We start from the raw sequence: 22,649 nt of genomic DNA, 5'->3' as shown, positions 1-22,649 counted from the left end.
GTGCTAAGGATGAACTTCATTTGCTTACATGCAAACGTAAGGAGGTTTAAGCTGGGAAACTTCCTGAGTTAACCACACAGTACGTTTTTGTGACTGCTGACTGTTCTTAGGAGAAGAGAGAATTGATATGCAGATGCGTGCCTACTTCCTACACATGGACTTGACAAGACTATGGCTGGAAAAGTTATCAGAAAGAGAGGGAACAATGACCAAATGCCTCCCAGTCCAGCAGAAAGGTGTTGTGTTGGATACACACCCTGTACCAGGAGAACCAGACGGCTGCAAGACTGACCAAAGGCAGGTTAGGTCTGCTGAGTGGCCACGTGTGTGACCAGGATGTGTGCAAAGCAATCTGGGAACGCTTCTGTGTGGTAAGCTTGGTAAGAAGCTGGTGTCAATACTGCAGAGAAGTAGCTATCTGGTCTGGCTGGTGACTCAGATGACGAGAACAAGGGCAGGGTTCAGAATGGTGTCATACAGTGTGGTCAGCCTTGTGGTGTCCGAGCATGAACGGCAGTGAAATTCCCACAGGCATGGGGCTGGCTCAACAGGCACAGGCCAGAGCCTCAGGCAGCCCAGGAAAGCAACTTGTCTTCAGGTCTTGTGCTCCAAAAAAGACTCTTTAGAAGAGGGAGTTAGGGATTTTAATCTGAAAAACCTGTAGTATTAGCATTGCTAATTTTAAATTACTTATGAAAATAATCAATGGACCTAATCTTGCCATTCTTATCCATTTCAACACTACACATTTGCCAAAAGCAAATTGAACTAGAGTAATATTAATAAGGTCTTTTAAAAATTGAGCACATGAACTTTGGCATAACAAAATCACCTGGTGACATTTAAAGTATGCGATTAGTTGACCAACATATAATGAACTCCTTGACTTTTCTGTGTATTTTCATTTGTTTGTAATTTGTTGTTTTTTTTTTTTTCCTTTCCTCTCTTCTTTCTGGGTGGTGGTCTATTTTGTTTCATGGGTTTTTTGGGGGGTGGGGTTTGTATCAGATTTTTGTTTGTTTTTTGAGGAAGAATTTAAAGTTAGGTGAGTAGGGAGGAGATCTTGGCGGGAAGGAAGAATATGAACAAAACAATTAAATTTAAAAATTGTTTTATATAATAAAAGTAAAATAAAAATAAAAGTGTGTGAGTGCTGAGCGGCAGATTTCCAGTTCTGCCCGCAGGGGAGTTTAGGGAGTGAGACAGCTGCTGTCCACCACAGGCCTGCTCCTCCGGGTCCCTGTGACACTGTGCCGCAACCCACCACGCACAATCCATTGGTGCTGGAAGAATTCAAGAGTTCATCACAATTACATAACTGCATGCATGTGGCGTGTACTTTCCCAAGCGGTGTTGGCATATACCTTTAATTCTAGCACTCGGGAGGCAGGCACAGGGGGATCTCTGTGAGTTCGACATGGCCAGCCTGGTCTACAGAGTGGGTTCCAGGACAGCCAGGGCTAAACAGAAAAACACTGTCTCGAAAAACCAAAAAAATACCAAAAACAATCCTTTCTGAGAAAGAAACTGGTCCATTAGGAAATCATGCTTGAAATGAAGTGGGTGGATCACATGTAGATTTAATTTGAATTGGAACTATGCCATCCTTCTTATCATGGGAACTAATCCATAAACCAAGACGTGTTTGCACTATGCTAAACACTGGTCCTGAAGGTATCTTGTAAGTCATTATTCAGTCAGTCACCCTGTATCTATTCTCCCTGGGGGGGTTAAAAAAGAATGAAGCTTAAAAAAACAAAAGACCCCAACAATAAAAACCCACTTCTAATCCATTACATAGGGTTAATTGTCAATTGTTAAGCAGGATTAATTACAGTAATCGCAGCTATCAAACACTGCTCATCATGTGCCACAGCATGTTTTATACATTGTATACACCATTAACTCCCTTGATCCTCTCAGCAGACCCATAAATTAGACACTGAAAGTATTTGTTTTACAGATAAACATCACAAACATTAAGTCAGTTGCCTGCAATGTAGTATGAGACATGGAGTTTGGCATATCAAGCCATGATCTTTGTTGTAGGGCATCAGGAACACAACCATGAGGACACTGGGAGACAGGAAACATGAACTGCCCCCAAGTCTAGCCTCACTTCCTCATGTTTAGTGCCCCAGGGCACACTACCAAGCTCCCTAAAAGAGCAACACAAAATCCATCTTCCTCTGTGCTGCAGAAAAACAAAACAAAACAAAACAACAACAACAAAAACCCCAATGAAACAAGCAGACTTACATTTCTCCAATAAATTGATTCTTATTTAAATCACAACAGAAGCCTGGCAGTGCACACCTTTAATCCCAGCACTGGGGAGGCAGAGCAGGTGGACCTCTGTGAGTTCAAGGTTGGCCTGGTCTACAAAAGCTTAGTTCCAGGGCAGGCTCCAAACTACAGAGAAACCTTGTCTCGAAAACAAACTACAAAATAGAAAAAACCCACAAGAGAAGGGGTCGGTTGTAGTGTGGAGCCCCAGCAGTGCCTCACTAGGGGCCTCACCAGCTTCTAACAGGCTCTGAGAGAACTGGAGGTCTACCACAGTGTGATGCACATACAGCCAGAATTCAGGAAAACATTAAACATGAGGCACAGCCTTTGCCCATCGAACCTCCTGATTTCCTTTTGGGTTACTTAGCGTGCTTTTATAACAGAGTCTATACAGACAGTAAGAATCAACACTGTTGCTGGCAGCGTGAGTCCTAGGACTCAGACTCGAGTATGAGCCTTACTTTTTAAACACCACTCAAATTGCTATTTAAAGGTTGTAATTTGGATGTGAAATGTCACCCTACAGGCTCCTATGTTAAATGCTTAATGAATACTTGATAGAGCTGTTCTGACAAACTGTGGGACCTTTAAAAGGTGGGGCCTAGCTGGAGGAAGGGGGTTGCTGTGAAGGGTAGGTGGGGCACCTGCATGTACACTAGTTCTTGCAGATTTGAGGACTGTGTCCCTTTCAACTGTGAGACAACGTAATTCCTTTTTCCTTTAAGCTGCTTCTCCCAGTGAAAGAACCTAGCACAAATGCTGAGTAAACAGCTATGATACAGCCCTTCTTCCAATGTGTGAGCTGAAGTAGTCAGTGCAACTAACATACGAAGGCAATACTCACCTGACATGTAACTATAACTGCAGGTTTCTACCACGCACGTACCTTCTGGGGAAAAATGAGCAAAGTTACCAAAATTAATATATGTGGACAGTCTACACATTGTGACATGGAGGATTAATTTCAGAATAGCTTAGGGTTTTTGTTTTTTTGTTGTTGTTGTTGTTTTGTTTTTTTTTTGTTTTTCGAGACAGGGTTTCTCTGTGGCTTTGGAGCCTGTCCTGGAACTAGCTCTTGTAGACCAGGCTGGCCTCAAACTCACAGAGATCCGCTACCTCTGCCTCCCGAGTGCTGGGATTAAAGGCATATGCCGCCACCACCCAGCAACTTAGGGCATTTTTAAATGTAATGAAACACTTGAATAAAATCTGGGGCTTCACTGCAGTGACTGTGTTGTATGACGCTTCCTTTTTATTTTTCCATATAGTCTCTAGGTGACTTAAAAATTAAAAGTTATTCTCATTTTAGAACATACAGTTCAGACAGCACCATTAAAGTAAAATCTTCCTTGAATAGTACTGTTTACACATGACTTAATTCACAGAAGAGGCAGGAAAGATGACTTTACAGTCCATCATTAAAACGATGTTTGGGTATCTTAAGGCTGTTTCTCTTAATGAACAGACCGACCTGTTCATTTCTATAAAGTGCTCAGTGTGTCTGACACCAGTACATTTGACATGGTCTGGAACACACACTGTGGTTTCAAAAAATAAGAAGATGATTCAGTTGTGTACTAATATAGTCAATCTGCTTCTGAGAAAGATACCCTTGGGAGAGCAGTGATGTCTGCACGAAGCAGTCGGTACTTGTTGCAAGGGCAATAGCATGCAAGGACTTTTCCTTCCCGTCCCCTTACCCTGCCTGCTTCCTGAGCCGAGCAGGAGCATTCTTTTCAAGACAACCTGCAGTAGAGGGGAGAACCTCGAATGTGGAGAGGACGCTTTTTTTTTTTAAATGGACATGAGATTTTTTATAAGCACAGGACAATCAAATACAAAAAATGGTTTCTTCTGCAAACATAATTTATTAACACATTTAAAACTGCACCAGGGGCTGGGGACATAGCTCAGCTGTTAGAACACTTGCCAAGATTCAATCCCCAGTAAATCAAACTAGGCGTGGTACCACAAGCCTGTAATCCACTTATTGGGATGTGGGGGCAGGAGGATCAAAGGTTTACAGTCATCCTTGGCTACATAGTGAATTCAAGGCTAGCCTGAGGTCCCCATAAGACTCTGTCTCAACACAAAACAAAAACAAAAACCTCCATCGCAAAACCCCTGCATTTATGCCAGGAAAAACAACACGACTACCAACTTTGTAGCCGCAGGTTTTGCTTGTTTTAAGGATCTCGCTGAGGCCTCCCTAGAATACAGAAATGAGGGCAGTTGTTTTGGAGTTAAGGAAGAATACAGAGCTGGGAGGACAGGGAACATTTAAGGGAGGAGCTTTTGTTAAAGAAGGAAGTTGTTCCAGGTTTGAAAGTAGCTCACAAAGCCTTCATTGTTGGAGGATAAGGGTGGGCCTCTGTCCTTCCTGCCCTCAAGCTGGCAAAGTGGAAAAACCAGTGAACTGGGATATGAGTGGACACTCACAAAATAAATAATGTTTTAACACTGCAAAATAAATCCTGGTCACAATGTTTAGCAAAATGTATCCTCAAATTCTTAAGAACAATAAGGAATTGCAACAGTCCAAGGAGACTCAAGAAAGAAGAATAAGGAAGGAACAATATGACTTGACTTCTAAATACACCATGAAGCTACAGTTATTAAAGCAGTATGGTAATGTCAATAGAACAGACGAATCCAGTGGGAAAATAAACCTATGTGTAGAGCCAATTGATCTCGACAAGGACACCTAGAAATACAAATAAACAGGCTCCTCAATATACAGGATCAAGAAGATGGAAAATAATAAAACTGGATCTGTCTTAACACCCTACAAAATAATACGTTCCAAGAGTTGGTGAGGTGGCTCGATGGGAAAGGCACCTGCTGTCAAGCCTGATAATCTGAGCTCCATTTCCAGGACCAGAGAGCACCTACCCCTGTGAGCCATCTTCTGACCTCCACACATGAACTGTACTGCCCATGTGTACTTAAAAGTGCACACTCATACACATAAATACATACAAGTAATTTTTAAAATTAAAAATGTGCATGAATGGACTAAAAACTTAAATTTAAACCCTGAATGCAAGAAGTTATTTGGAGAAAATACAAGGGTAGCTAGATCTTTGTCATTGCATCTAGGCAGGAAATTTCTTGACTGTGACAGAAGCACAAGGAATAAAAGCGAAAGGAGACAAGTGGGATCAGAGCAAGTGAAGAAGCTCAGCAGGGCACAGGAGGCGGGGCTGGAGAGGGGTCCTCTGGGCCTGGGTAAGCCACCTATCCGACAGTCACACAACAGTCTCATCTCTAATGTTGGCATTTCTCCAACGATGACATACAAAGATTCTCAACATTGCTGGTTGGCAAGAAAATGCAAATGGAAACCACAGTGCAAGCTGTGTGAAGTAGAGCACCCCTTTGGTCCCAGCACTAGGAGGCAGAGCAAACCAGCCCCTGTCTCAAAACAAAACAAACCACAGTAGGCTACTGCTCCCCACCTTTCAGGATGGTTACTGTAACAAAACAAAACAAATACACAAAAAACAAAACAAAATCACAAAAGCGAAAAGATGAGAAACTGTAGCCCTTCCACAGTATCTGTTGGTGTAAAAAGCAGCTACAACTAAACATTGTGCATGTACGTACACACATACACACACAATGACCCAGTGCTTGTATGTCCACCTCTTATCTTCCTAATCCCTGACACAGCAACACCTCAAGTGCTGATATAGTGACACCTTACTGCATACAAGCACTTCATCTGGGGAAGGTACTCCTAATTATATTACTCTATTTGATGATTAAACGTGGAGTACAATTTTCAAGTATCCACTTTAGAACTTGTAACACCAAAATTATTAAAGCGCGACCAACTGCAGAGAGCTTGGGTCATTGTGTTATTCTATTATACCCCCTACTGTAAAAGGAGAAACTCCTTAAAACTGCAAACACTGCTTCAGTATTTGAAATTGAAAAATGAAATTTATGCCCTGGCAAAGCCGAAGCAAGCAGGGGCAGCCCATATCGTATATGGCAGTTCTTTTGAACTTGTCCATATATTGGGTTTCATGGTCTAACTTGATGAGGGTGACTGAACAGGTCTCTTCCTCTGCTTCAGTATTACTTGGACCCAATTAGTCTGAGATTCCAATGAGGTTCTGGTTGTCACATCATTCTCAGCAAGGGTAGGAAAGTATATTTTGGCCTATGCTCACCTGGGCTTCCTGATCTTGAGAACATTAAACTGAACGACAGTAGAGCCTAGCCTTATGTTTTTAACTGATGCTTAGTACGTGGGACTCCCAAATGTAACACCATTACTACCTTTAAAAATTACTGTTTTGTGCGTATGTGTGTGCACACACATGGGAAAGCTAGAGGCTGACATCAGATGCCTTTCTCAGTTACTTGGGTGCAGGGCTCTCATTTAAGCAGGAGTTCATGAACTGGACATACTGGCTGGCCCAAGAGCCTCAGGAATCCTCCTGTCTCTGTTCCTCAACACTCAGTGCTACAGTTACAGACATGTACTTAAAGCTAGCTTCACATGGGTGCCAAGATATGAACTGGGGTCCTCATGCCTGCATAGCAGGACCAGTGACTGAGGTATCTCCCTAGCCTAACATTATTTTCTTTGCCATGTAAATCCAGAAAAGGCAAAGCAGATCAAAACTCCCAACTACAGGAGACACAAATGCAACAACTTCCTGCTGCAGCTTTGGCAGCATCTCACCTGGGCCTGGCAGGAACACTGGCTATTGCTGAACACAATTAGTATGCACACTATCTGAAGAGAGACATTTAGGACTTCAGCCCCTGGTTCAAAACCAGCCTTCTGAACACACTGCTTCAAACACACTATTTCACCTCCTCTTGTTTAGCCCGCTTCTAGTCTCACATAAGCTTGGCTGCCTGACACAGGCTTTTCTCAATCTTCAGATCAATCCAGGTGCCTTGAAAAAAGGAACAGTTCCACAGGACAATAGCCAGAAAGATGGAAAACCTATTTTAAAATAAACGTTCTTCATATTTGAGGTTACAAAACCCAAACACATTACTTTATGTTCCCAGATGCCGCTAGATTTATTCTCTTAAGTCAACAGCTCCGTTTGCCCAGTTCTGTCACTCTCTGAAGACACTGCAATTCTGTCCTGTGACGCTGAGCTTACCTACTAAAAAAAAGATGGACGGAGACAGCATGAGGATGCTTGGCAGGTAGACCCACACTGAGCTCCGCATCTTGCTTGCTTGGAGTTGCTGGCTACAGGGACTAACACACACATTCTAGTGGTTTCCTACCAACTGCCCTTCACCTAGGAGTAGAAACCTAAACAAGGACAAGTTAGCAAACAGGTGAAAAATCTTATGTCTAAGCAACAAGAGAAATAATCCAGTCAAAGGTTCTTAACAGTTACCTATCAGTTTTCAAATATCTGCCAAAGGGAGATGGGCTACTACTGCTTTATTTAAATTAAAAGACCATTTTGTACATAATAGTCCTTAAAATCTGTTCTGGACATAGTATAGCCTTCGAAGCACACAATTATGCATTTTGTCATGTCTTTTGAAGCCAGCTTGCCTCCGCACTCAGTGACACCTTCCCCAGATAAGCATTGCACAGAACCACCATGATGCCCTAATTGGAGCTCTGAAGCCAAGTATCAGTACCCTGGATTTTTTTTTCTTTTCTTTTTTTAAAAAGCCTGGCTGCATGCCCCTGCTGTGAAGACCCCATTCTTTTTTTTCAATTATTTATTTATTATGTATACAATGTTCTGTCTGCATGTATGCCTGCCTGCCAGAAGAGGGCACCAGGTCTCATAGATGGTTGTGAGCCACCATGTGGTTGCTGGGAATTGAACTCAGGACCTCTGGAAGAGCAATCAGTGCTTTTAACCTCTGAGCCATCTCTCCAGCCCCCTGGATTTTTTTTTTAAAAATTGTTTTGACTTTTGATTTTTTCCTATGTATGAGTACTTTGCCCGCATGTATATATTTTAACTTTTGATTTTTTCCTATGTATGAGTACTTTGCCCGCATGTACATATGTGCATCATGTACACATCTCACGCCTAAGGTGAGAAGAGAGCATCAGATCTCCTGAACTGAAGTTAGGGGTGGTTGTGAGCAACCTTATGGGGGCTGGGAAGCAAATGTGTGTCCTCTTAAGCAACATGTGCTCTTAATCACTGAGCCAGCTCCCCTTGTCTCTGGCTTTACTTTTCCATTGCAAAGTTTGTAAACAGGACCAAATGCACCTTTCATGTAATAAACTAAGCCATCTAGAAAGGGAAGCTCTAACTTGTCTGGGAGAAGCAAGTTACCCCTTTCACAATCCTTTAAAAGACCCAAGTCTGAGAAATAATGAGTGCATGGTATTTTGCAGCCCCACTATCCATGCAGAAAGCTCAGGAATAGGATTTTATCATGAAATCCTGTCCTCCATTACATCTCTACTCCTTGAACCAAATTCTAAGATGTGAATACTTCTTAGATCATCAGATGTGAGCTACAAACAGCACGTATGTATGAGGAGCTTAGAGAGGAAAACTTCTGTACATTCCAGTATAAAACATATCCACATAAGAAAGGTTAAGGTCCCTATGACAAACTCCAGAAGAGAACACCACGCAATACTACATTTTGACCAGCAGGTGTCTCTCTGGAGTGTTTGACACCAACCCAGATGAGGGCCAATTAAGGAAGACCTCACTATTACTCTACAACCATGTGAACCCCAGACCTGACCACTCATGGGGGGCTGGGGAGTGAAGACAGGGGGATTTTGAGATCCGTTGTGTTTCTGAGAGACTCTACATTTCAATATAAAATGAGAATTAGTGCAGAAGTAGTTGTTTTCTTAAAATTTAATGGCAAGATCTTCGTGTGGAAACAAATGAGTTCAAATGTACCTGCACGTGCAGGCAGAGGCTAAAGGTCACTCTCAGGTGTCCTTGTATCACTTGTGGCCAGTTTGTTTGTTTGTTTGTGGAACAGAGTCTCTTAGTGCTCAACTGATTTGGTCAGATTAACTGGCCATTGAGTGCCAGGGACTCTCCTGTCTCTGCCCCACAGTGCTAGCGATTAAGTGATTACAGATACAAGCTGCCACACCTGGCTTTCTCCAGGGAGGAGGATCCAAATTCAGGTCCTCAGCTTTATAGGATAAGCACTTTCCTGACTGGCTTACCTCTTCTGTTCTGTTTAACGGTGAGATCTAGCAGCACGGAGGGATGGCAAATGACTGTTACTGTCAGGAACACAGTGTCAAAGCTCAAACAGAAAGACAGCGGAGTAGAGAATGGCAAGTAGGAAAAAGAGAGGTCAGTTACAGAAAGGTGAAAGTTCATGGCAAAGAAATAAGCAGTGAAGACAGGGTTGGGTTCCCAGCATCCTTAGCCTGGTTTGTAACTCTAGGTTCAGAGCATCTGATGCTCTTTGACCTCTGAGGACATGGCACACGCACAGTGTATACATACACACACACACACACACACATACACACATACATATACACACACACGTTCAGGAAAACACTCATACATATTAAATAATTTTTAAAATTAAATTATGCCAAGTTTGCAGGGGATTTAAGGACAAAGAAGCAGCAGTGCGTGGAACACAAACTCAAGGGCATGGACCCATGGGCCGCTGACACAGCACAAAGTCTCACAACTCTGCCAGACAATACCCTGGGAGTCAGAACCCGTATTAAAAAGAAATAGTAAGTGATAGCAAAAAACGGACTAGAGAGCCAGGTGTTTAATCCCAACACTGAGGAAGGCAGAGGCAGGCAGATCTCTGTGTGTTTGAAGTCAGATTGGTCTACATAATGAGTTTCAGAATAGGCAGGGCTATGTAAAGAGACAAACAGAGATTAGAAAACTGTGACAGGTATAAATGAACACAGTGCTTAGTACTATTTCATCCTATGGGTCTGAGTGTTGCTGACTGGCATATTCAGTGCACCTGTGGTACCCGTAATGCCCATGCTAGCACCTCCCAGGAGAAGAGGAACCCCAAAACCCAAGCAGGGAGCCACAGCAAACACCAAGTGACACTGCATTTAAGATAAGGCAGGCAGGAAACTTACCAAGCCACCTCGGGGGTGGAGGGGGAGGAGAAGCTGCATCATGAAGGCCACCCAGAGAAGTCTACCAGATCAGTCCCTCTCCCTGAGTAAAGGGATGCCATGCCGCTGAAGCATTGAAGGAGAGAAACCAAGACGACAGAGAAGTTGAAAATGAGAATGAAGTTAAGAGCATCGCCATATGAGGAGACACGAGTTTGAATACAGTGCAGAACCAAAGAGACAAAGGGCAAATGAAGAGGAAGGGGAGGTGCTTGCTAAATCCACAAACACGTCTCTTTATCATCACTCACTCAGTGCCAAAGTCTCCCTGGTACCACAAAGTTGGACTTCAACAATTGGGGATCTCCTCCAAGTTATCTGCTGCTCTCAGAACATGGCCATCTTTATGTATCATTAATGCTAGTCCCTAGCCACCTTGGAAGCCACCACCTGTAAACAAAGCTATTCTCCATTTCCCCAAATGATAAACTCTCAGGCAATTTAAAGTGCTTCCCATCAAGTCTGATGATTTGAGGTCAATACCTGGGACTCACATGGCAGAGAAAAAGAGAACTTAACCTTTGACGTCCACATCCCTGCCCCCAACACACACACTTTTTTATTTATTAAGAAATTTCAAGGCTGGGCATTGGTGGTGTATACCCGTCATCCCAGCACTTAGGAGGCAGAGGCAAAAGGATCAGGACTTTTTTTCCCTTGGTTTTTCAAGAGAGGGTTTTTCTGTGTAGCTTTGGAGCCTGACCTGGAACTCTTTCTGCAGACCAGGCTGGCCTTGAACTCACAGAGATCCACCTGCCTCTGCCTCCTAAGTGCTGGGATTAAAGTTGTGTGCCACCACCCAGTTTAAAGATCAGGACTTTAAGGCCAACCTCAGCTACATAAAGAGTTTGGGAGTGGCTGGCACTATATGAGGTTCTGTCTTCACAAGTTTAATAACCATAATAATCACTATTACTTAAAATTATTAAAGTATCAACAAATTTCAAAACAGTGCTTTAGTTTCAAAAGTGAACCCAATTTGACATTCAAAGTAATTATCAATTATATTATTATAAAGTGCTTAAAGGCAAAAATGAATTGATATGCCAAGATAAAAGGTTCTTAGATCCACTCAGGCCATATCTAAATTCACCCTTGGAACAGAAGGCGTGACTTTGTGTGGCATTTTCTACGTTAACAACTAGTTCGTTTGGGGCCTGGTACACTTACAATAACTGAAAGGGCAAACACATACTGGTTCCTTTGTCAGATACTATTCTAGCACTTATAAATATACATGCAATTAATATACACACAACTAATTTCACTTGCCTGTTTGGTGATTTTTTGTGTTGTTACAAAAGCCCAGATTGCTGACATTTTCCCCCTGCAAAATATGAGGACAGAATTGTTAGCAAGTGTTCACAAAGGTGCATCCACACATTTTCGATTGTTATATGGTATTTTCTAAACTCGGGAGAAACCTTCATCCATCATTTCAGGATAACTTTATTGTGTTTAATTTTTTTTTTTTTAAAAAAAAAAGGCCCATTTAAGAAACCATCTCTATGTTCACTAAGAATAAGGACTTGAGAAACAAGTATCTCATGGCTTCAAAGAAAAATAATTCGGTTTAGCTAAGGTTCACCTCACACTGGATTTTTCTGTTTGATACAATCACATTTAATATCGAGGTGGGGGCCGTGTGTGAGGTCAGAGGACACCTTGCAGTAGTTGGTCCTCTCCTCCCACCAACCAAGTGTGTCTTGGGATTGAACTCAGGTCATCATGCTTGGAGGTGAGCACCTTCCCTGGCAGAACCGTTCTGCCAGTCCTTGATGTTCTCCACGCCACCCTCCCTGTGACCATCATTTGTAGGTAACCTTCTAACTTCTCACTCACCCTCTATGTTATGAAGCAAATACAGTTCTAAAGAGGTAAGATCAATCCACAGATGTAGTTTTAAGATTTACCTAGAGCCGGGCAGTGGTGGCGCACACCTTTAATCCCAGCACTCGGGAGGCAGAGGCAGGTGGATCTCTGGGAGTTCGAGGCCAGCCTGGTCTACAAGAGCTAGTTCCAGGACAAGCACCAAAGCTACAGAGAAACCCAGTCTCGAAAAACCAAACAACAACAAAAAAATTTACCTAGAGATTCAACACAATATAACGGGGAAAGTGTTTGTCAAAAATGGGTGTTACTGTTTAGGCAAGGCTCAAGTGACATTTACCCTGGGGAGTCTGTGACTAGCCAGGAAGCAGAGAGGCTGTCTCCAGGATTTCTCACAAGTCTCAGACCTTCATTTTGGTGGGATACTAAAGTAAACCTCATGTTAGGGAAGCTCCGAACAGACTAATGCGGTCATAATACCCAGCACTCATTTGTAATGAAAAACAGAACTGCCAAAAAAAGCAGCTGCACTTAGTTTGATCCACAGTTCCTGTCCTGCCAGCACTCACCATCTCCTGCGGGCCCACAAATCCTAGACACCAGCATCCGCTGGCAGTTTGGAGATGAGGACCTATCCATGGAATGGACTGTCTGGTGAGCCTGCTGGAGCCACCATCAATTAGAGTTCTTCTAAGCCAGTCCAGCCCAGGCCATCCTGCCACTGCCCTTGCCCTGAACAAACAAGAACGCACCTCTAACTCTATGCCCTCCCAGACTCTTACCCAAGATGTGTCTCGAGGAAAAGCCATAAACCATGAATCAGAGGGGGTTCAACACCACTCACTCTTTCCCTGATGTTCTGATGAGGACCACAGCTGACATGGTCCTCTGGTCCTGCTCCCCTTGACATTCTGATCTTTAACCTTCTCTCTCACTAACCCACCAGGTCCCTGAGGTGGAGCCACTCATTTGATTGGCACAGCTTACTATAGGGGCTCAGTGGATCTGTTCTTGAAGAAACAATGGCGTATGATGTGGGACTCCCCTCTGTAAGCTGTGAATACGTTTTATTGCCATTAGTCAATAAAGAAGCTGCATTTGGCCAATGGCTTAATAGAATAGAGCTGGGCAGGAAACTAAACTGAATGCTGGGAGAAAGTAGGCGGGGTCAGGGAGAAGCCATGTATCTGCTGCCAGAGACAGACATGCCAGAACCTTGCCAGTAAGCCAAGCCATGTGGCGATACACAGATTAATAGAAATGGGCCAATTTAAGATGTAAAAGTTAGCCAGAAATACGCTTAAGCTACTGGCCAAACAGTATTGCAATTAAGACAGATTTCTGAGTCTGAATGGCCAGATACAAGCAAGCAGATTCCTCCAACAGGCATAAAACTATTAGAACCCAATGAACCATCAACAAACAGGGAAGGCTCTGCTGGGCAGACCTCATGGCTTCACTGACCAAGTGCCGACCTCCCTGTGGTGTCCCTTCCTCCAAGAGAACCAGGAACCAGGCAGGCTCTGTCTATATCCATGGCTCATTTTTTGTTGTTATTGTTGCTGTTTCCTATGCTTCTGTGGCCAAAATAAACCTGAACTTATTAAAAAGAAAGAGCACAAAGTTCAAGACAACTAAGGAGCAATTCTGCAGCAAGGCCTCTGGCAGAGGTTACTAAGAAACACCATCAACAAAAAGGAAAACATACATTTGGCCGAGGAAGTCCTCAGCTGGTACAACGCTGGGAAACACACGCAAAAGGCTGCATCTGCTGCAGTGTCACCACAGCTGAGGCGGAGAGCAGTGTGGACAAGGCCTTGCTGCTGCCTTCCTCCCATCCCTGGGGTACACAAGACCAGGGCATTGGACCACTGTGTTCTCCTCCCACTGGCCTCACAAGTCAACAACTGTCATCTCCTAACTGGATGCCTGGGTTTTGAATGGTTCACAGCTGTGTGAATTTGAAAAGTTGTTCCCCTCACATTCACATTTCAGGTCCCTTTTGTGAGGGGATTAAGAAAAAAATCTCTCCACCCTCCCCAATACCTGGTTCTAAATCTTCATCTAGACATGCTTAGAGAGTCATTGGCACTCATTCTCTGAATAGTGTGCATGCAAATAGGCCAGGCACAGGTCTAGAGACTTTTATTCCAGAGCACAAAAAGAGGTCTTCTGGGAAGGCTCTAATAGATCAGGCTGCTGTGTGGCCTACAACATGAGGGCAGGGGCAGAGCGGAGAGAGCAGCTCCAGGGATCCTGGGATAGTGGAAGAGAAGCAAGCCAGGGCTACGGACAGACGTGAATGGGCATCTAAAAGATGGCTTCTTCCTGGAATACAGATGAGATGCCCTGGATTGGTCACAGTGATCTGGATGTCTCCACTGTTATGGTTTACACCTGCGCCCAAAGATCCAGGCATTCAAGGCTCGGTATCCAGCCTAGCATTCCTGGGGGTGGTGGGATCTTACATCACGGGTCTCTCTGTGCCCATTTTGCTCCACCCACAGCCCCCTCCACAGGCCTAATGCAACGGGACAACTGTCATAACTTAAACATCCAAAATTGTAGAACAGCATAAACCTATTCTGTTTATAAATTTAGAATCTTGGGCATTTTATTTTAGTGACAGACATATAGATATGTAGTTAACTAACATAATTTACTAGGTAGGTTTCTGTTTAAATTACTGTCTTTATGACAGAAAACTGAGTTTTAATCTAGAACAGAAGCAATCCATGATTATCAGACAGTGGAAAAGATCAAACAATAAAGTTATTTAAAAACAAAAAAAAACAGAGCTGGAGAGATGGCTCAGTGGTTAAGAGCATTGCCTGCTCTTCCAAAGGTCCTGAGTTCAATTCCCAGCAACCACATGGTGGCTCACAACCATCTGTAATGACGTCTGGTGCCCTCTTCTGGCCTGCAGACATACACACAGACAGAATATTGTATACATAATAAATAAATAAATATTTTGCAGGGCGGTGGTGGCGCACGCCTTTAATCCCAACACTCGAGGGGCAGAGGCAGGCAGATCTCTGGGAGTTTGAGGCCAGCCTGGTCTACAAGAGCTAGTTCCAGGTCAGGCACCAAAGCTACAGAGAAACCCAGTCTCGAAACCCCCCCCCAAAAAAAGAAAAAAAACAAAAACAAAAACAAACAAACAAAAAAAACATGGAGTATACATGTATTTCTACACTGGCCACCACCGTGTACAAGTATTTTTCATTTACCCTAGCTAAGGAGAAAGGCCCTTATATTTATGTGGTCACACCAGGCGATGAGTGTTTAAAACATGGTTCTTCACATGAAGATCTACTGATCCACAGCCAAACAAACACCAAACAGAAGCACCATTACAAGCCAGATTCAAGTGTGTGGCTGCGCCAGTGGGAGGTCAGCCCCACAGCAACACCTAGCACAACACAAAGGAGGTGTCATGCTTCTATATACAGACTTTGGCTCTGATAACTATGATAAGGTGATGGACAGTACAATGGAATGATGAAATTATTTAAAAATTAAATATCCTTTTTATTCTCTGATCTGTGGATAAATGGGGGTGGGAAGAAGTCACAGTGTAGTGTCCTAAAACCTATCAGGCTGCTTTGAGTTCCTTAGCCGTAGAGATGCCGTCTGTCAGGAGTACAATCCCTGCCCTCCATTTCCACAACACTTCACTCCAATGCCGTCAGCGGGCCTAGTCTTAGCTACAGACAAAAGTAACACGTTCAGTATTTAGGTCTCAGAATGGACACATGCTATGCTGTGTTCACTCAGCTTCTCTCAAACTGTGTCAAGACAGGCAAATCCCTACGGGTGATCGTGAGGCTGCCATACTGCCCTATGGCAGAATTCTTTTAGTGTCAATGTGTATACAGCTGGGGCCAGTGAGTGCACACTCTGATCCAGGAGGCTCACATGCAAACGACATACTGGCACATTCAATATTTCATCTCGGAACAACTGCAGCTTATATCCTGGCCGTCTTCGACAGGTCACAGCATCTACTTCCTTTTCAGTTTGCTTCGAAGGATGACAGTGCACTGGCAAGATCATCAGGTAAAGGTGCTTGCTGCTGAGACTGAACTTGACTTCAAGTCCCGAGAGCTGCATGGTGGAAGAAGAGAACCAACTCCTGAAAGTTGTCCTCTGGCTTATACACACACCCCAAAAATTTTCTTTCAAAAGCATAAGTAACATCAAAAAAATCACTTCTATAGTTTCTGAGACTATAGCAGCATGTACAGGAAAAATTTTCTCTAATAGAGTCTCATTGGGTTTATTAATCACACCTCAAGGTAGACCGTATGCCCAGCAGAAGACAGTTCACACAAAATGAACTCAATGGTATTTTTTGTTTCAAACTGCTTTCTTGGAACTTTTCTTTTCTTTCTTTCTTTCTTTCTTTCTTTCTTTCTTTCTTTCTTCTTTCTTTTCTTTCTTTCTTTTTTTTTTTTTTTGTCTTCTTGCTCTTTTGCTTGTATATTTTATTTGGTTTTGAGATAGGGTCTCTCTGTGCAGTCCTGGCCATTCTGGAACTCACTGTATAGACCAGGTTGGTTTCAAACTCAAGAGATCCTTCTTCCAGTATCTCCTGAGTGCTGGGGTTAAAAGTCATTCGCCACCACTCCTAGCCTTTTGCTTCTGCTTTTTTCTCCGCTGCCCCCACGTGTTTCTTAATTTTGTTTGTTTTTTGTTTAGAGAGAGAAAAAGTGAGGATGAGGAGTCGAGTAGTGGGAGGTTCTGTGAGGAGTTGTGAGCAGAAAATATTGTCTGAAAATAATGATTTCCAAAGTATTTTTTTAAAAAAAGGATCCTCAGCCACTATAAAATCCTTGTGTGACTTAATATTAATAGGTAACTAAAAAAAAAAAAAAACAAAAACAAAAACAAAAAACAGGTAAAGTGTTGAGGGCACATAGCAGACTCAATCTGTGAGGCTCTTGTTGCTTAAAGCCAAGTCAAGAGAGGACATGAGGAACCTGGGCACAACCTAAATCATTTTCAAAGTAAGGTGTTTCCCTTACTGAAGACAGACTTGTTCACTCCATCTCCTGCATCAGGCATGACAAAAAGACCAGACTATAGATCCCTCCCCAAAGGCAACTTCACAACTGTGTGTGTCACAGGCACTATGCCTAGAATGCTTCTCCAGTTCCAGAGCAGCCCTTCAGACTGGAACACTGGGCTTCACTCCTGCCTCCCTTCACTCTGCTCAGCACACGCAGAACATGCAGCACACCCAGCCTGCATCCACCCTGCCTGACACTGTCTCTGAGACACAAGCAGGCCGTCCAGCATCATGAGCTAGCTCTCTGTGTAGCCTCGGGGAGGACCAGTGATGTGTGCATGCACTCCCTGGATGACAGAGGGGAGAGAGGGGCCGAGGGAGGGGATGCTGCAGTTGCCACCTAACAGGTGCACTGCATAGTACATGTGGGTCCTGGGAGGAAATTACTCTGGATGTGCTTAACTCTACATAGAAAAGAAAGTGCTTCAGTGGGACCGCTTCTCACTGTCAGTGTGTTCATAACTCACTGGTAGAGCTGACTCTTTAGAAACAATCCTGATAATTTCCTTTTAATTAAGAATACATTATTTCATACTACAAATAAGGAAACAATTACTTGTGGTTACTGCGAGGCCTGAAGAAAATGTGCTGCAAATTAGAACAAGTCTTTCACTAAAGCACACACAGGTTGTCCACCCCAGAACAGACCTGCAACACTGCCACCTTCAAAAATTCCAATTTAGAGAAGCTTCCACCCCAACATTACTAATTAGTACAAAAAGAGAAACTTTATTTTTCCTTTTCTATTTTTTTTGAGAATCTAACACTATAGTTCATTCATTTATATGCTACTAGTCAATTAAAATTCTTAAAACAGGAATATATCCTGTGGTCACTTCTATGATGGTCACTTCTCACCTAGGACTTTTCAGTTTGATATAGGACTTTTGAACATCCCATTAAATAAGAAATCTGGGAACTGCAGTACCACTGCCCCAAACAGTAACTGCGATTCACAAGAATGTCCGCAGCGCACATCAGCTCCCTCCCTGCAAGCTCTCCAAGCCACATACCTGACACCACAGAGTAGCTCTACCGGGTCCATTACAGCAGCCCCACCACCTATCCTCCCTGTCAGCTCACCTTCTAGGTGGCCTGGATCCTTATACCCCTTTCTCCTTCAGACTGCTGCCCTGGGCGGCAGAGTGGCCAACCCAGAATGGTGTCTGAGTAGTGCCTAACAAGAAAGCCCCAGCCTCCTCACTGTGGGTGGAGCTATTTTCATATGACCCTGGTACTTTCTCCCTGAGAAGAACAGCGCAGGTTAGGAGGCCTTATCTTAGCCTCAGGACGTCTTCAAACAGCTTCTTCAGGCTGTAGGCTGTACAAGCATCAGCACATTAATTAATCCTCGCCGATTAATCTGCAATCAAATCTGAAACCTGGCACATTGTTTTTTCTTTTTAAGAGAGAAAAAGATGCTAACTCTTGTGTAATGGAGAAGAATAAGAAGCACAACAAATGTGAACGCATGTCTGGACTGCTCTCCATCAGAGACCGTTTGTCCAGAGGATCTAGTTTTAAGTGCACGTGCCTAGTCTACCCATTTTTCCTTATGGTTGAGCAAACCAGTCCAGAAACAAAAACAATAAAACTTAAAGTGAACGCCTGCTTCAACAATTCCTCACTCTGCCACAGGGGAAAAGCTGCCTCTTCGGGGAGACCTGACCGACCATGATTCAAAGGACAAGGCAAACTCCCTGCCCCATCTGTGGTCGGTCACCACACACACACACACACACACACACACACACACACACACACACACACACGCCTGTCTCACCTACCATCCCGACAACCTCTGGGGGAGACAAAAAACTGACAGGGAGGTTAGTAAACCAAGCCTGGGGTGGTTAATACTCCTGGAAGCTCAGTTCTGTACTGGGGCTTCAAGGCGGGCAGAACCCTCTTCTCACCCCGGGTCCCCAGAACTGCCGCATGGGTGGGCCTGGTCACACCTGCGCATCACAGAGAACTGAATGCAAGGATTCAATAGGACACAGGCATGGCAGCCAGGAACGCAACACCCAAGCAGGACCCAAAAGAGAGTGCGCGAAAGGCTCTGGCCACGGCCAGGGCCTGGCCTGGGACGCCTCTGGGCAAGGGCAAGAAGTATCTGCTGCTGGCTGAAGGACCGGCATTCCCCAGCCATTTCACGGAAGCCTTGCCGTGGAAGCCTGAGGAGCACAAAACCGACCATGGCGGTTCACTGTATGTAGTTCACCTGGGCGTGACGGAAGTTTGTACAGATCAACACCCAGCCAGAGACAGAGGCCAAACTTGGTAAAACAAACAAGGAAAGTGCTGGAAAATATTACAAAGTGCTTTGTAAAATAAAAATGTCTGGAATTGAGAGTGGAAAGAAATAACCAACGGCATAGGAAGTATCGTAGAGATGAATGCACTCATGTACCAGCACTGGGTTCGAGTCCCAGTACAGTCCCAAAGGGGGGGGAAACAAAACAAGGAGAAAGCAGCGAGCCAGGAGCCTAGCAAGGGTGACAGCAGGGCCGTCTCCAGCTGGAACAGGGTTCACAGGGGCCCTGGCCTGTGCTTGCTTCCATTCGGCCCACCCACAGTTTCTGGGGCAAACAAATTCTTGGCTGAGCAGGTATGTGTGGGAGGCCTGACTGTTTTCCAGCATTAGAGCTTTGCCCAGAACTACTTAATCAGGATTTTTTCAAGGTCACATATTAAAAGCCGATGTTACAGCCTTACAAAACAAACAACTCTGGAGTCCAGGGGGCAGGAGAGCTGAAGTGACCATTCACACGTGATCTAGCGTTCTATCCACCCAGATTACAGAGAAGCAGGCAAACACAGACATAGAAAAAAATCTCTCTCTCTCTCTCTGACAGAATTCAAACCCTCCTCAATAGACTGACATAGCTTGACCCTCACTCATCCTTCGAAACAGGTCCCTACCACCATCAACACAGCTCTTGTACAGAGGCAGACAGAAGGCGGTGATTCTCCAGGGACACACTGGGCTCCACAGCCCTGTGGGCCCTGCTATCCTGCCCCTCAATAAGACAAATTCTAACAAAAGCCCATTTCCCGTTACATACATCTAATTAATTTCCCCAGTGCCATGGTTTTTCTCAGTGTAGTATCATCACGGCTGGTCTCTCCCTTGAAGTGCAGATAGGACAATACCATTCTTGATACTTTAAAAAGCCACGTTTTGGAGGGCTGGAAAGATCCCAGGGCTTTGCCCACCATTCACCCCCCCCCCCCCCCCCCCCCCCCCCCCCCCCCCCCCCCCCCCCCCCCCCCCCCCCCCCCCCCCCCCCCCCCCCCCCCCCCCCCCCCCCCCCTCACCCTCACCCTCTCTCTCTCCCTCACCCTCACTCACACCCCCACTCTCCCCCAGCTGTTTGTCTCCTTCATTTTCTTGGTGAGAAGTGGGTCACAATCCTTCCCTCCCCCCCCCCCCCCCCCCCCCCGCCCGGTTAGAAGGCACTCTAGCCAAAGCTTTGATCCTATTAACTGTACAGCACACAAGCTTCTGAGAGGGCCTTGCGGTTACTGATTGCAGCCAGAGTTTTGCTGTTACCTTTTAATACACCTCGACGATAAGAACGTCAGGTGGTTTCCAGGATTCACCTGTCCAGTTCTAGCTTGTTCCCTGGCGGGTGCCTGGAACTCTCCAGGATCTAAGACAGAAGCAGGCACTCTAGATTGCTCACGTGGGCAAACAGATGAATGAACAAATAGAAGGCTATTAATTCTTAAGAGGCTGAGTTTAGGGCACACTGGTGACGCACGTAAGAATCAACAGGCAGCCAACTTCGGCATAGTTATCACGCTAAAGGCCTAAATCAGAACAAGAAAAAAAATCAGTAGGGGATTAACTCTAAAGACACCATAGGCAAGTCTAACAGGTAAGGGGGTGCTTATTAACAATAGATTTTTTTTTTCCGAGACAGGGTTTCTCTGTAGCTTTGGAGCCTGTCCTGGAGCTAGCTCTTGTAGGCCAGGCTAGCTTCGAATTTACAGAGATCTGCCTGCCTCTGCCTCCCCAATGCTGGGATTAAAGGTGTGCACCACCACCACCTGGCTAACAATAGATTTTTAAAATACACAGCTGATGTTTTTAACAAAGACAGCAACTGGAGCCAGGCGGTGGTGGTGCACACCTTTAATTCCAGCACTCAGGAGGCAGAGGCAGGCAGATCTCTGTGGGTTCAAGGCCAGCCTGGTCTACAAGAGCTAGCTCCAGGACAGGCTCCAAAGCTACAGGGAAACCCTGTCTCGAAAAACAAAACAAAACAACACAGCAACTGGGTTAGTATGTGTGAGACAAACACTCTTTTCCTATGAAATCATACTCTCTCCAAAGGTATCAAGCCTTAGGGTGCCATCTTTTCTAATATCCATCCCCAATCTGAATCTTTGAGTCCAGAAAGACCTCTTTACCTCCTCTTTCAAGAGACTGTCCCTGATTTTCCAGATACAAAGAATCACTCTTCTTGCTTGTAGTAGTAGTCAAAAGAACTTGGCTCAGAGCTGAAGAGATGGCTCAGCAGTTAAAAGCACTGGCTGCTCTTCCAGAGGACCTGTGATAAATTCTCAACCAGCACATGGCTCACAACCATCTCTAGTGGCATCTGCTGCCCTCTTCTGGCACAAAGGCATCCAGGCAGACAAAACATTCACACATAAAATAAATCAAAAATAAAGGAGTGTGTGTGGGGGGTGCCCATTAAGTATTTCCAAGATTATTAAGACCTCAGTTTCTAAATGTCCAAATGTATTTGATATTTGGAAGCTGTAGTTTAAACTCTGCAATCACTGATGAACAAGCTACCCAAGCCTGCAGGCTGTTATCCACCCAAGGCACCCAGGAGGCTGCTCTCAAGGCCTGGCACATACAGGGGAACTCTTACTGGATGCAACAGGCCACCGAGACTTCTTTGTGGACTTTCTGTTTGGAGGACAGGCTCTCACTCTATTCCTCAGTCTGGAGCCCAAGCTGGTCTTGCCCAGTGGTGAGCCTTCTCGCTCAGCCTTTCAACTGCTGTAATTACAGGCTTAAATGGCCAGATCTAGCCTGAGAACACCTGTGTCACGGTTCACTCACCCGTGTTTGCCTGTATGCGACCCACTCTCCTGAACTTAAGGGAAGCCTGCATGTGCCAAGTCATTCGTGAATGTGGACTTGCAGGTGACACCAGGCGGGGTCCAGGGGCATCTATGAGGAACCATTGCACTTAAAAGACCTTTGGGATAAGTAACCTATCTTAGAAGGGCCAAATATTTACTCTAAAAATGGGACATTTCCTGTGTGCCTAGGTCTGTCCCTCAGTTTAGTTACAAGGTTATAGCTTGAAAAAAGAACTCCTTAGCCCTTGGACTGAA

General features: G+C 44.6%; 1 long non-coding RNA gene across 3 annotated transcripts in view; it reads right to left on the bottom strand.

Moving 5' to 3' along the window:
- Positions 1 to 915: 915 nt before the first annotated feature.
- Positions 916 to 22,649, bottom strand: part of LOC126501217 (uncharacterized) — a 92,696-nt gene continuing 70,962 nt past the window's right edge. For 2 of the 3 annotated variants that reach the window (XR_007591586.1, XR_007591584.1), the window contains exon 6: positions 916 to 11,711. This is a non-coding gene — a long non-coding RNA (uncharacterized lncRNA). The remainder of the gene's footprint in view (positions 11,712 to 22,649) is intronic. The other variant, XR_007591585.1, reaches the window with a different exon arrangement.

This window comes from Alexandromys fortis, unplaced genomic scaffold (assembly GCF_014885135.2).
Source record: "Alexandromys fortis isolate MF-2015 unplaced genomic scaffold, M_Fortis_MF-2015_v1.1 scaffold_44, whole genome shotgun sequence".
NCBI lineage: Eukaryota > Metazoa > Chordata > Mammalia > Rodentia > Cricetidae > Alexandromys > Alexandromys fortis.
This window is presented reverse-complemented; position numbering and strand designations above follow the sequence as displayed.